We start from the raw sequence: 12,078 nt of genomic DNA on the forward strand, positions 1-12,078 counted from the left end.
CCCACACCCTTCACCATTCCCCATTCCCCATTCCTGATCCCTCTCTCTTATCTGCCCATCACCTCCCTCTTGGTGCTCCTCCTCTTTCTCTTCCTTCCATGGCCTTTTACCCTCTCCTATCAGATTCCCCCTCTTCCAACTCTTTCACCAATTAACTTCCCAACTCTTTACTTCACCCCTCCCTCTCTCCTGGTTTCATCTATCACCAAGCCCTTGTACTCTTCCTCCCTCTCCCCACTTTCTTGCTGTGTTTGCACTAACTTTTCATCTTTTTAACCTGAGGAAGGGTCTTGGCCTGAAATGTTGGCTGCTTACTCTTTTCCATAGATGCTGCCAGGCCTGCTGAGTTCCTCCAGCATTTTATATGTGTTGCTTTAGACTTCCAGCATCTGCAGATTTCCTCATGTTTGTAGCTCAGAATGTTGTTTAACTAGTCTGTAGGACAGCCCTCCCAAGCTTGGCTGATCCCCAGGTAGATGTGAGGGGGGGCTTTACAGCTCAGCAGAGCTGACTTCATTCCAAAGTCAACACTATGTGGTTTGTCCCATTCTTCTTAGGACAGATTTTCTGCTAATCTGTGCACTTCCATAGAAGTCAGAGGTCTCAGTGTTAGTCTACGTTTGCAGCGATATCTTCTGCCCTGCCAACTGTACAGCTCCAGTGGACTCTGATAGTGACCACAGGAACAGCACAATTTATTGCGGATTTCTTAGCCCACAGGCTTCTCCAGATTAAACCTGATGCAAACATGTCTGCTCCTTGAGCCAGTTGTACAGGATTAAAAGCTTTGTTATAGATTGCCAAAGGTTGTGCAAAACACGGGACAGGAACACTCACAAAATGATGGAGGAACTCAACAGGCCAGGCAGCATCTATGGAAAAGAGTAGTCAACGTTTCGGGCCGAGACCCTACAGCAGTCCTGGTGTGTGTTGCTTGAATTTCCAGCATCTGCAGGTTTTCTCTTGTTTACGATGGGACAGGAATGAAAGGTCTCAACAAGTAAAATGAACCTGGAGAGGTGAACGTAGAACACAGCTTAGCACAGGCTCTTTGACCCATGCTGCTGTGCCAAACTTTTAACCTAATCTAATCCTTTCTTCCTACATAACTCTCCATTTTTCTATCATCCATGTGCCTATTTAAGTTTCTTAAATGCCCCTAATGTATCTGCCTCTACCAGCACCCCTGGCAGGGCACTCCACACACTCACCACTCTGTGCAAAATTCTTACCACCATCCCCTCTATATTCTTCTCCAGTCACCTTAAAAGTATGACCCCTTATAGTTGCCACTCCTGCCCTGACAAAAAGTCTTTGGTTTTCCACCGATTTATGCCTCTAATCATCTCGTATACCTCTAACTAGTCACCTCTCATCCTTTTTCACTCCAGAGAGAAAAGCCCAAGCTCACATAACATGCTCTTTAATCCAGGCATCATCCTGGTAAAACCATAAGGCCATAAGGCAAAGGAGCAGAATTAGGCCATTTGGCCCATCGAGTCTGCTCTGCCATTTAATCATGGCTGATCCTTTATTTTCTCTCCTCCTCAACCCCAGATCCTGGCCTTCTCCCCATGACCTATGATGCCACGTCCAGTCAAGAACCTATCAATCTTTACCTTAAATACACCCAATGACCTGTCCTCCACAGCTGGATGAGGCAACAAATTTCACAAATTCACCATCCTCTAACTAAAGAAATTTCTCTGCAACTCTGTTTTGAATGGACACCTCTCTATCCTGAGGCTGTGCCCTCTTGTCTTATACTCTCCCACCATGGGAAACATCCTTTCCACATCTACTCTATCTAGGCCTTTCAACATTCGAAAGGTTTCAATGAGATCCCCCCGCCCCCAGTCCTTCTAAATTCCAGCGAGTACAGACCCCGAGCCATCAAATGCTCCTCGTATGATAACCCTTTCATTCCTGGAATCATCCTTGTGAACCTCTTTTGAACCTTCTCCAATGCCAGATCATCTTAAATAAGGAGCCCAACACTGTCACAATACTCAAGGTGAGGCCTCACCCATGCCTTTTAAAGCCCCAGCATCACATCCCATCTCTGCTCTTGTATTTCTACTACCAAAGTGCATGACCATGCATTTTCCAACATTACATTTCATTTGCCACTTCCTTGCCCATTCTCCTAATTTGTCCAAGTCCTTCTGCATCCTACCTGTTTCCTCAACACAACCTGCCCCTCCACCGACCTTCATATCATCTGAAAACTTGTCAAGAAAGCCATCTATTTCATCACCTAAATCAGTTATATACAGCATAAAAAGAACTGGTCCCAACACTGACCCCTGCAGAACACCACTAGTCACCGGCAGCCAACCAGACAAAGATCCTTTTATTCCCACTGGCTGCCTCCTTCCAATCAGCCAATGCTCTAACCATGTTAGTAACTTTCTTGTAATACCATGGGCTCTTAACTTGGTAAGCAGCCTCATGCGTGGCACCTTGTCAAAGACCTTCTGAAAGTCCAAATATACAACATCCACTGCATCCCCTTTATCTATCCTACTTGCAATCTCCTCAAAGAATTTGTCAGGCAGGATTTTCCCTTAAGGAAACCATGCTAACTTTGTCCTATCTTGTCCTGTGTCACCAGTACTCCATCACCTCATCCTTAACAATTGACTCTAGCAACTTCCCAACCACTGAGGTCAGGCTAACTGGTCTATAATTTCCTTTCTGCTGCCTTCCTCTTTTCTTAAAGATTGGATTGACATTTGCAATTTTCCAGTCTTCTGACACTATGCCAAAGTCCAATGATTTTTGAAAGATCATTGCTAATGCCGCCACAATCTCTGATGCTACCTCTTTCAGAACCCTGAAGTGCAGCTCATCTGGTCCAAGTGATTTATGTACCTTCAGGTCTTTCAGCTTTATGAGCAGCTTCTCCCTTGCAATAGTAACTGCACCTACTTCTCCTTCTTCACACTTTTCAGAATCTAGCACTCTGTTAGTGTCTTTCACAGTGAAGACTGATGCAAATTACTCATTTAGTTCATCTGCCATTTCCTTTTCCCCCATTATTATTTCTCCTGCCTCATTTTCTAGCGGTCCTATATCCATTCTCATCTCTCTTTTATTTTTTTCATACTTGAAAAAGCTTTTACTATCCACTTTGACATTATTTGCTAGCTTGATTTCATATTTCATCTTTTCTCTTCCAATGATTCTTTTAGTTGCTGTCTGTAGGTTTTTAGCAACTTCCCAATCCTCTATCTTCCCACTAATCTTTGCTTTGTTGTAAGCCCCCTCTTTTGTTTTTACAGTAGCTCTGATTTCCCTTGTCAGCCATGGTTGTACTATTTTGCCATTTGAGTATTTCTCATTTTTGGAATTCACATGTCCTACACCTTCCTCATTTTTCCCAGAAACGCACAGCATTTCTGCTGTATTGACATCCATGCCAGCAGCTCTTTCCAATTTCCTTTGGCCAACTCCTCTCTCATACTACTTTAATTTCCTTTACTCCACTGAAATACTACTGTCAGACTTTACTTTCTCCCTATCAAATTTCAAGCTGAACTCAATCACATTGTGATCACTGGTTCCTAAGGGTTCTTTTACCTTAATCTCCCTAATTGCCTCCAGTTCATTACATAACACCCAGTCCTGTATAGCTGATCCACTAGTAGGCTCAACGACAAACTGCTCCAAAAAGCCATCTCTTAGGCATTCAACAAACTCACTCTTGAGATCCATGACCAACTTGATTTTCCCAATTGACCAGCATGTTAAAATCTCCCATGACTATCATAACATTGCCCTTTTGACACACCTGTTCTATTTCCTGTTGTAATCTGTGGTCCACCTCCCAGCCACTGTTAGAAGGCCTGTATATAACTGCCATCAGGGTCCTTTTACCCTTGCAGTTTCTTAACTCAACCCACAAGGATTCAACATCTTCCAATCCTCTGTCACATCTTTCTACTGATTTGATGCCGTCCTTTACCAGCAGAGCCACGAGACCCCCTCTGCCTACCTTCCCACCCCTCTGATACAATGTGTAACCTTGGACATTCAGCTCCCAACTACAACCATTCTTCAGCACGATTAAGTAATGACCACAATATCATACCTGGCAATCTGTAATAGTGCAACAAAATCATCCATCTTATTTCTTATACTCCATGCACTGAGATGCACCTTGAGTACCGTATTTGTTACCCTTCTTGATTTTGCATCCCTAATGTACCGATGCTCACCCTGTTGGCTGCAACTATGTCCCATCACCTGCCTGCCCTTCCTGACAGTCTGACTGCACGCAATCTTTGCTTTTTTACCATCCGTCCTATCCTGAGTCCCATCACTCCGGTTTCCACCGCCCCCCCCCCCAGCCAAATTAGTTTGAACCCTCCCCAACAGCTCTAACAAACCTGCACGCAAGAACCGCTCGGGCTCAGGTGCAACCCGTCACTTTTGAACAGGTCATACCTCCCAAAAAGAGATCCCAATGATCCAAGAACCTGAAGCCCTGCCCCCTGCACCATGCATTTATCTGCCAAATCATCCTGCTTCTACCCTCAATGGCGTGTGGCACAGGCAGCAATCCAGAAATTACTACCTAGGGTGTCCTGCTTCTCAGCTTTCTGCCTAGTTCTCTAAATTCTCTTTTCAGGACCTCTTTGCCTTTTTCTTTCCTATGTCATTGGTACCAATATGTACCAAGACATCTGGCTGCTCTCCTTTGCGTCCTCTCTAAAGCTTCAACATCCTTCCTATAATGAGGTGACCAGAACTGAACACAATATTTCAAGTTGGGTCTAATCAGGGTTTTACAGAGCTGCCACGTTACCTTGCGGATCTTGAACTCAATCCCCTGGCGAATGAAGGCCAACCTAACAATCCTATCAACTTGTGTGGTTAGATTAAATATTTTGAGTTATCCAGGCAGAATCTGAATGTCGGTGGCACAGAGTAGCCCTAGTGAGACTGACATCAGTGGACAACAAATGGAGAATATTGTAATCGTTGGAGTTGTCTCTCAATCAGAGAACGATGATCGTGGTTGCTGAACATCAGTCATCCTGGTGCCAGGACATTACCATGAGAGTTTTTCAGGACAGATTCCTACACTGAATGCTCTTCCTTCCATTCTAACAGCAGGAGAGGGCATGTTTACTGTGGTGTACAGGTGTATCTAATAAAATAGCCATGAAGTGCATGTGTAGTCCACTTCCGCTTAATAAATATATAAAGAAAGCATTGGCTGATTGCAGGAGGCAAAGGGTAGGAATGAAGGGAGCCTTTTCTGATTGGGTGCTGATGGCTAGTGGTGTTCCACAAGGATTGGCGTTGGGACCGCTTCTTTTTACGTTATATGTCAAGCTTTTGATGTCAGATTTGATAGCTTTATGGCTAAGTTTGCAGATGATACAAAGATAGGTGGGGGTGCAGGTAGTGTTGAGGAAGCAGGGAGTCTGCAAAAGGACTTGTTGAATTATTTGCTGTGCGTAAATTCATACTAGGTTTAGATTCAATTATCACACAGAAATCAAAACCTACAGTGAAATGTGTTGTTTGTGTTAACAAACAACAGAACCCAGGGATGTGCTAGGGCCAGCCTGCAAGTGTGACCGCATATTTCAGTTGCAACATAGTATGGACACATCATTCAGCAGAATAACACAAGCAACAGCAAAACAAACTGCTTCTCTCTCTCTCTCTCTCTCACACACACACACACACACACACACACACACACACACACACACACACACAGAGTCTTCCAACCCAGGGCAGGCTGCTTCCAAGTCTTCAGCCTCCAGTGGACTCACAGACCTTGGGCCTCTGACTTTCCCAGTGGACTCGCATACTCAGGGCTTCGACCAATAGGCCTCAACATATATATATGTTGCCTGGGCAAGATTGTAACGAAGACCAGCAGTTGCCCATGCTGCAAGTCTCCCCTCTCCACACCACCGATGTTGTCCAAGGGAAGGGCACTAGGGCCGATACAGCTTGGCACCGGTGTCGTCGCAGAGCAAAGTGTGGTTAAGTGCCTTGCTCAAGGACACAACACGCTGCCTCAGCCAAGGCTCCAACTAGCAACCTTCAGATCACCAGACCGATGCCTTAACCATTTGGCCATGCGCCAACACACATATATACACACACTGATGACAGGATCTCGAACTCCAGACTCACTGTCTCACCGACCTATGGGGATACTAGCCCTTGTGCATCCTCCCCACAGGGACCTTCGATCCTGAGACCGGGCTGACCAGGGGTCCATAAGACCTGATCCTCACTGGTCTTTGCCAACAGCACCTGCCTACCCAGCATCTGTCCACAGATGTCCTTTGTTGCACGTCCATGTTACCGACCTTTGAAAGAGACCTAGACTTTGGTATCACCTCTAACTCTCCCTCATCCCTGCCCCTAAGCCCTAACCTGACCCCTAACTCCCCTCTCTGCCCCTAATACCATACCTAGGAACATAAAAGACAACTGTCTGAGCCACAACCTCGGTGGAGACTACCTTGATCTTCTCACACATATTCAAGGGAAGAGTGAAGGGGGACTTTTCACTAGGCCAATTATCCACAGCTTGCAAATCTGCAGGTGAAAGTAAGGAAACAAATGCAAAAGAGAGTTTGTAGGGGCAGAACCATATGATGCTACCAAACTTACATAATTTTTAGCTGGTCATAAATCAACGAGTGACAATGGTGATGATTCCTATGGTCTGGGATATCTTGTTCCAAAGGAACACTTAAATTTGGAAAAGACAGGTTAGTACTCTCATATATATACATGTATTTTCACTTAATTTTCTCTGACTCAAATCATAGACATGAACAGGAAATTATGTTCTGCCTAAGCTTGTGTTGTAAAATGATGCCTGTGGATAAACACAGATTTGGCATCACAACAAGTAAATTCATATTGACTGGGAATTCCAAGAGGAAATAAGTTCCAGGATAAATTGGGGAAATAGCTCTGGGCAATGTCACAGCAATTTTCTGGAATTTTTCACCCAAATGAGATTATTAGCTCTATCGTAATGTGCTGAAAGCTAACCAATAAACACAAACAAAGAAACTAAAGAGTGTCTCTTACTTAATGTACAAAAGATTATGAAAACTTGAAATGTGGAAAGTAAGCAGTGTTCCAAAGAAAACTTCTATTATTAAACCTACGGATTTGTACATTTGTAAATGCCACTTTTAGTAAAAGATTTTAAATAATACTCTTCCTGTCAGAAATATTTCTGCCAAAGAGTCGTATTTCAGCACAGCTTTTCAAGAAAGAATTTCAAAAATTACCTTAAATGAAAATACTATAGTATTATTTTCAATACGAGAGCAACACACACACAATGCTGGAGGAATTCAGCAGGTCAGGCAGCATCTATGGAGAGGAATAAAGAGCCAACATTCAGGGCTGAAACCCTTCATCAGGACTGGAAGGGAAGTGGGTAGAGGTCAGAATAAGAAAGTAGGGAGAGGTGAAGGGGTACAAGCTAGAAGGTGATAATTTCAGACTACTTGCATCACGTAGGAATTTGGAGGAACAAAATTAACTTGTATTGAATATAATGTGTTTACAGTAAGTACATAACAGTGCTGACACTTTGCAATAGTTCAACTAAGTTAAAAATGTTTTGTTGATGATTTTCATTTGTACTCATTGTCTGAGGCTTCTCACTTAAGTGTCTAACAATAATCAGAGAGTATTGATGGAATTCAGTTGTCCTGAATGCAATGTCTTGGTGAAACCTTTCACCATGCTCATCACTGACAGCACCAAAATTTGCAGAGAAAAAGTCCAAATGGGAGTGCAGAAAATGAATCTTTAGTGACATGTTGCACTTCATAGTCTTGTCTGTTTGAAGCATGTTGTCAACCAGCTGTACTTAGTTTGGTGCTCTGTAGTTGCCAAGAAAATTTTCATCAACATCTTTGAATGCCTTCCATGTGATTTTCTCTGGTCCCACTAGAGGATCTTTGAATTGCCTGTCACTGATGACCAGTTTGATTTGTGGACCAATGAAAATGCCTTCCTTAATCTTGGCATAAGTTATTCTGACTTGAATTATGAATTGAAATAAAAAATATAGGTGATTTCAAAAATATGGTATGTGACAGGGAAATTTCATGGTGACTTTCATGACCAGCAGTCCAAAATCCTTAATGCACACCCAAAAGTATTTAGGAAGCAAAATCTTTGTTGTCCAGTGTTAGTCATCATTAGAGGTAAACTTCTAATTTTAATATAGGTGATTATGATGCCTTTTTTCTTCAAAAATGAGAACTCACTTTCACATGTGATCTTTGATTATCAGAATTTTAAAAGAATAAATAATTACAATGGCCATAGAAAAAATATTCCAACATTCCATTGTCCATCACCACTGATTTAAAGTAATAAGTAAAATTTATGTTTCAATATTTTTGTATCGATCCAATATGGTTCAATCCAGTTTCCTAGAAATGAAAAAATAATGGATATGCCTGTAAATGACAATAATTAGTTTGCATTCACCTCTGGGCAGTGTCGTTAGTTTAGAAGTATTCATTGAATTGTTTTTTTTTGCACATGGCATTTTGGTGATCACAATGAAATATAGACAAATCTTTTTGATGAAAATTAGTAACATTATCATTTTTCTTCAGGTTGGGATTATTAATAAATTCTATGAGCTGTAGATAGGTATCTGAGTGGCAGAGTGGACATACGTCTTTACCAAAGGAGGTGAAAGGCGCTCCTTCCCTCTGCTAGCCTGCAGGTCACCTTGTAGCACCTGTTTAACCCCTTGTGAAGTCATGGGAGATTGCTGAATGAGCAGCTGGTGCATATATCTGGTTATGAGACCACGGATGCCGGGCAGACAATCTCATAAGAACGTAAGAAATAAGAGCAGGAGTAGGCCATCTGTCCCATCAAGCCTGCTCCGCCATTCAGTAAGATCATGGCTGATCTGGCAACGGACTCATCTCCACCTACCTGCCTTTTCTGCATAACCCTCAATTCCCATACTACGCAAAAATCTATCCAACCTTGTCTTAAATATACAAACATTTACTGATGTAGCCTCCACTGCTTCATTGGGTAGAGAATTCCACAGATCCACCACTCTTTGGGAAAAGCAGTTCCTCATCATCTCTGTTCGAAATTTACTCCCCTGAATCTTGAGGCTATGTTCCCTAGTTCTAGTCTCACCTACCAGTGGAAACAACATCCCTGCCTCTATCTTATCTACCCCTTTTATAATTTTATATGCTTCGGTACGATCTCCTCCCATCCTTCTGAATTCCAGAGGGTACAGTCCCAGGCGACTCAATCTCTCCTCATAGTGTTAACCCCCTCAAATCTGGAATCAGCCTGGCAAACTTCCTCTGCACCGCCTCCAAACCCTTCCTCAAGTAAGACCAGAACTGCACGCAGTACTCCAGGTGCAGCCTCACCAGTACCCTATACAGTTGCAGCATGACCTCCCTGCTCTTAAATTCAATCCCTCTAGCAATGAAGGCCAACATTCCATTTGCCTTCTTGATAGCCTGCTGTACATATGATAATGATGATGATGATTTATCAAATTGGTAGCCAATTTCAAAACCCTTCAGCATTATGTTTATGCTTTGTAAAGAGACACTAATATATACATTTTGACAACAGGATGTAGTTCTGAGTCATTTTCAATTTTTGAAGAATTAGCACTTTATGATTACAAATGTTTTCTGTAAATATTTTGAACAGTAAATTATTCAAGCACAGTAGATTTTGGAAATGAAAGTGTACAGTATTGGAGGTAATTTATCAGTACTGTTCAAGGATTGGTTCAGAGAGTAGAAGTAAACAAATCATTTTCAAGTTGAAAGCCTGTGACTATTGGAATGCCAGAGCTCAAGCTGGTGACAACCTGAGTGACAGGAACAAATGTAATAGTTCCCCTGTTTGCTCATATTACAAAATTGAGTGATATAATGGGGTGACCTTTGGAGAAGCTGCAATGAAGCTTCAGGGAATATTAATTAAATGGATGAGGAATATGACAGGTGGAATGTAATGCGACAAAATGTGAGGTGACCCATTTTGGATGAAATATGATGGGCACAGAGTACTTTTTTTTAATGGTGAGAGATTGAAAGACGTGTGAGTCCAAGTGGCTTGCATCTTACATAGAATTATCTAAAGTTAGCATGAAGGTGTAGCAAGTCATTAGGAAGGCAAACAAAATGGTCCCACTCCCATCAAGACTACCAGACTGAAAAAACAGCTCATTTCCCCAAGCGGTAAGGCTGATCAACACCTCCATCCACTGACCCACCTCTCCACCACTACTTTATCATTTCCTGTCAGACACTTTATGTACAGACACTCCTGTGTCTAGCATCGCTTTATGGATCTATAATCAATCTGTATATAAAGCTCTTATGTATTTTTTCTTTTTATTATTGTGGTATCTTACTGTGTTTGTTTTTGTGCTGCATTAGATCCAATGTAACAATTATTTTGTCCTCCTTTACACACATGTACTGGAAAGGACATTAAACATCTTGAACCTTAAACAATCTTCATTGCAAGGAAAGTTTTGATGCTTTGCTCTAATTAAATAAGGTTCTAAAAAGACCAAAAGCAGAATTAAGCCATTTGGCCCATCGCATCTGCTCCACCATTTGATCACGGCTGATCCATTTTCCTCTCAAACCCCTTCTCCTGCTTTCTCCTTTCACACCCTGACTTACCAAAACTTCATTAACCTCTGCTTTAAATACACTCAATGATCTGGCCTTAACAGCTGCCTGTGGCACACAGATTCACCACCCTCTGACTAAAGAGATTGCTCATCTCCGTTCTGAATGGACATCCCTCTATGCTGAGCTTGTGGCCTCTGGTCCTAGACTACCCCCACTATAGGGAACATTCCTTCCACATCCACTCTATCTAGGCTTTCAATATTCAATGGGTTTTAATGAGATCCCATCTAAATTCCAACAAGTACAGGCCAGCGCCATCAAATGATTCAAAGATTCAAAAAACTTTATTGTCATTCTAACCGTACATCAGCTCTGCAGGGCAGAATGAGACAGTGTTTCTCAGGAGCAGTGCAATCATAACATAACAAACACAACACTAAATAATAAACATAACAATAAATAGTCTTATAACTGATTTTAACTGACATGTAGCTGCTGTGTTTTACTATTTATTGTTAGGTTTATTATTTAGTGTTGCGTTTGTTATGTTATGATTGCACTGCTCCTGAGAAACGCTGTCTCATTCTGCCCTGCAGAGCTGATGTATGGTTAGAATGACAATAAAGTTTTTTTGAATCTTTTGAATCTTTTTGAACCTAAAACACAACAGCCACATGTCAGTTAAAATCAAGTTATAAGTGTCCAGTGCAAGTTAAAAGTGTCCAAAGCAGAGTCAGGTAGAGCAGCTATTCAGCAGTCTGACTGCCTGTGGGAGGAAGCTGTTTAGTAGCCTTGTGGTTTTAGTTTTGATGCTCCTGTAACGTTTGCCTGATGGCAGAAGAACAAACAGTTCATGGAGAGGGTGTGAGGGGTCTTTAATGATGCACCGTGTCTTCTGGAGGCATCGACTCTGGAAGAGGTCTTGGACAGAGGGTAGGGAGACCCCAATAATCTTCTCTGCTCCTCTAACCACCCTCTGCAAGGCTTTTTTGTCGACAGCACTGCAGCTGGAGTACCAGGTTGTGATGCAAAAGGTCAGCACACTCTCAACCACGCCTCTGTAGAATGTAGTTAAGATGTTAGTGGGGAGTGATGCTTGTTTAAGAAAGTGCAATCTCTGCTACTAATCATATGATAAGCTATTCAATCCTGGAATCATTTTCATGAAACTCCTTTGACACTCTCAAATGCCAGCACACCCTTTCTTAGAAAAGGGGTTCAAAACTGCTCACAATATTTCATGAGAGGCCCAGCGACTGCCTTGTAAAGCCTCAGCATTACATCCTTGCTTTTATATTCTAGTCCTCTCAAAATGAATGCTAACATCACACTGGTCTTCCTCACCACCAACTCAACCTGCAAGTCAACCTTTAGGGGATCTTGCATAAGGACACCCAAGCCCCTTTGCACCTCTGATTTA

The sequence above is a fragment of the Mobula hypostoma genome, chromosome 6 (assembly GCF_963921235.1).
Source record: "Mobula hypostoma chromosome 6, sMobHyp1.1, whole genome shotgun sequence".
NCBI classification, from domain to species: Eukaryota; Metazoa; Chordata; class Chondrichthyes; order Myliobatiformes; family Myliobatidae; genus Mobula; species Mobula hypostoma.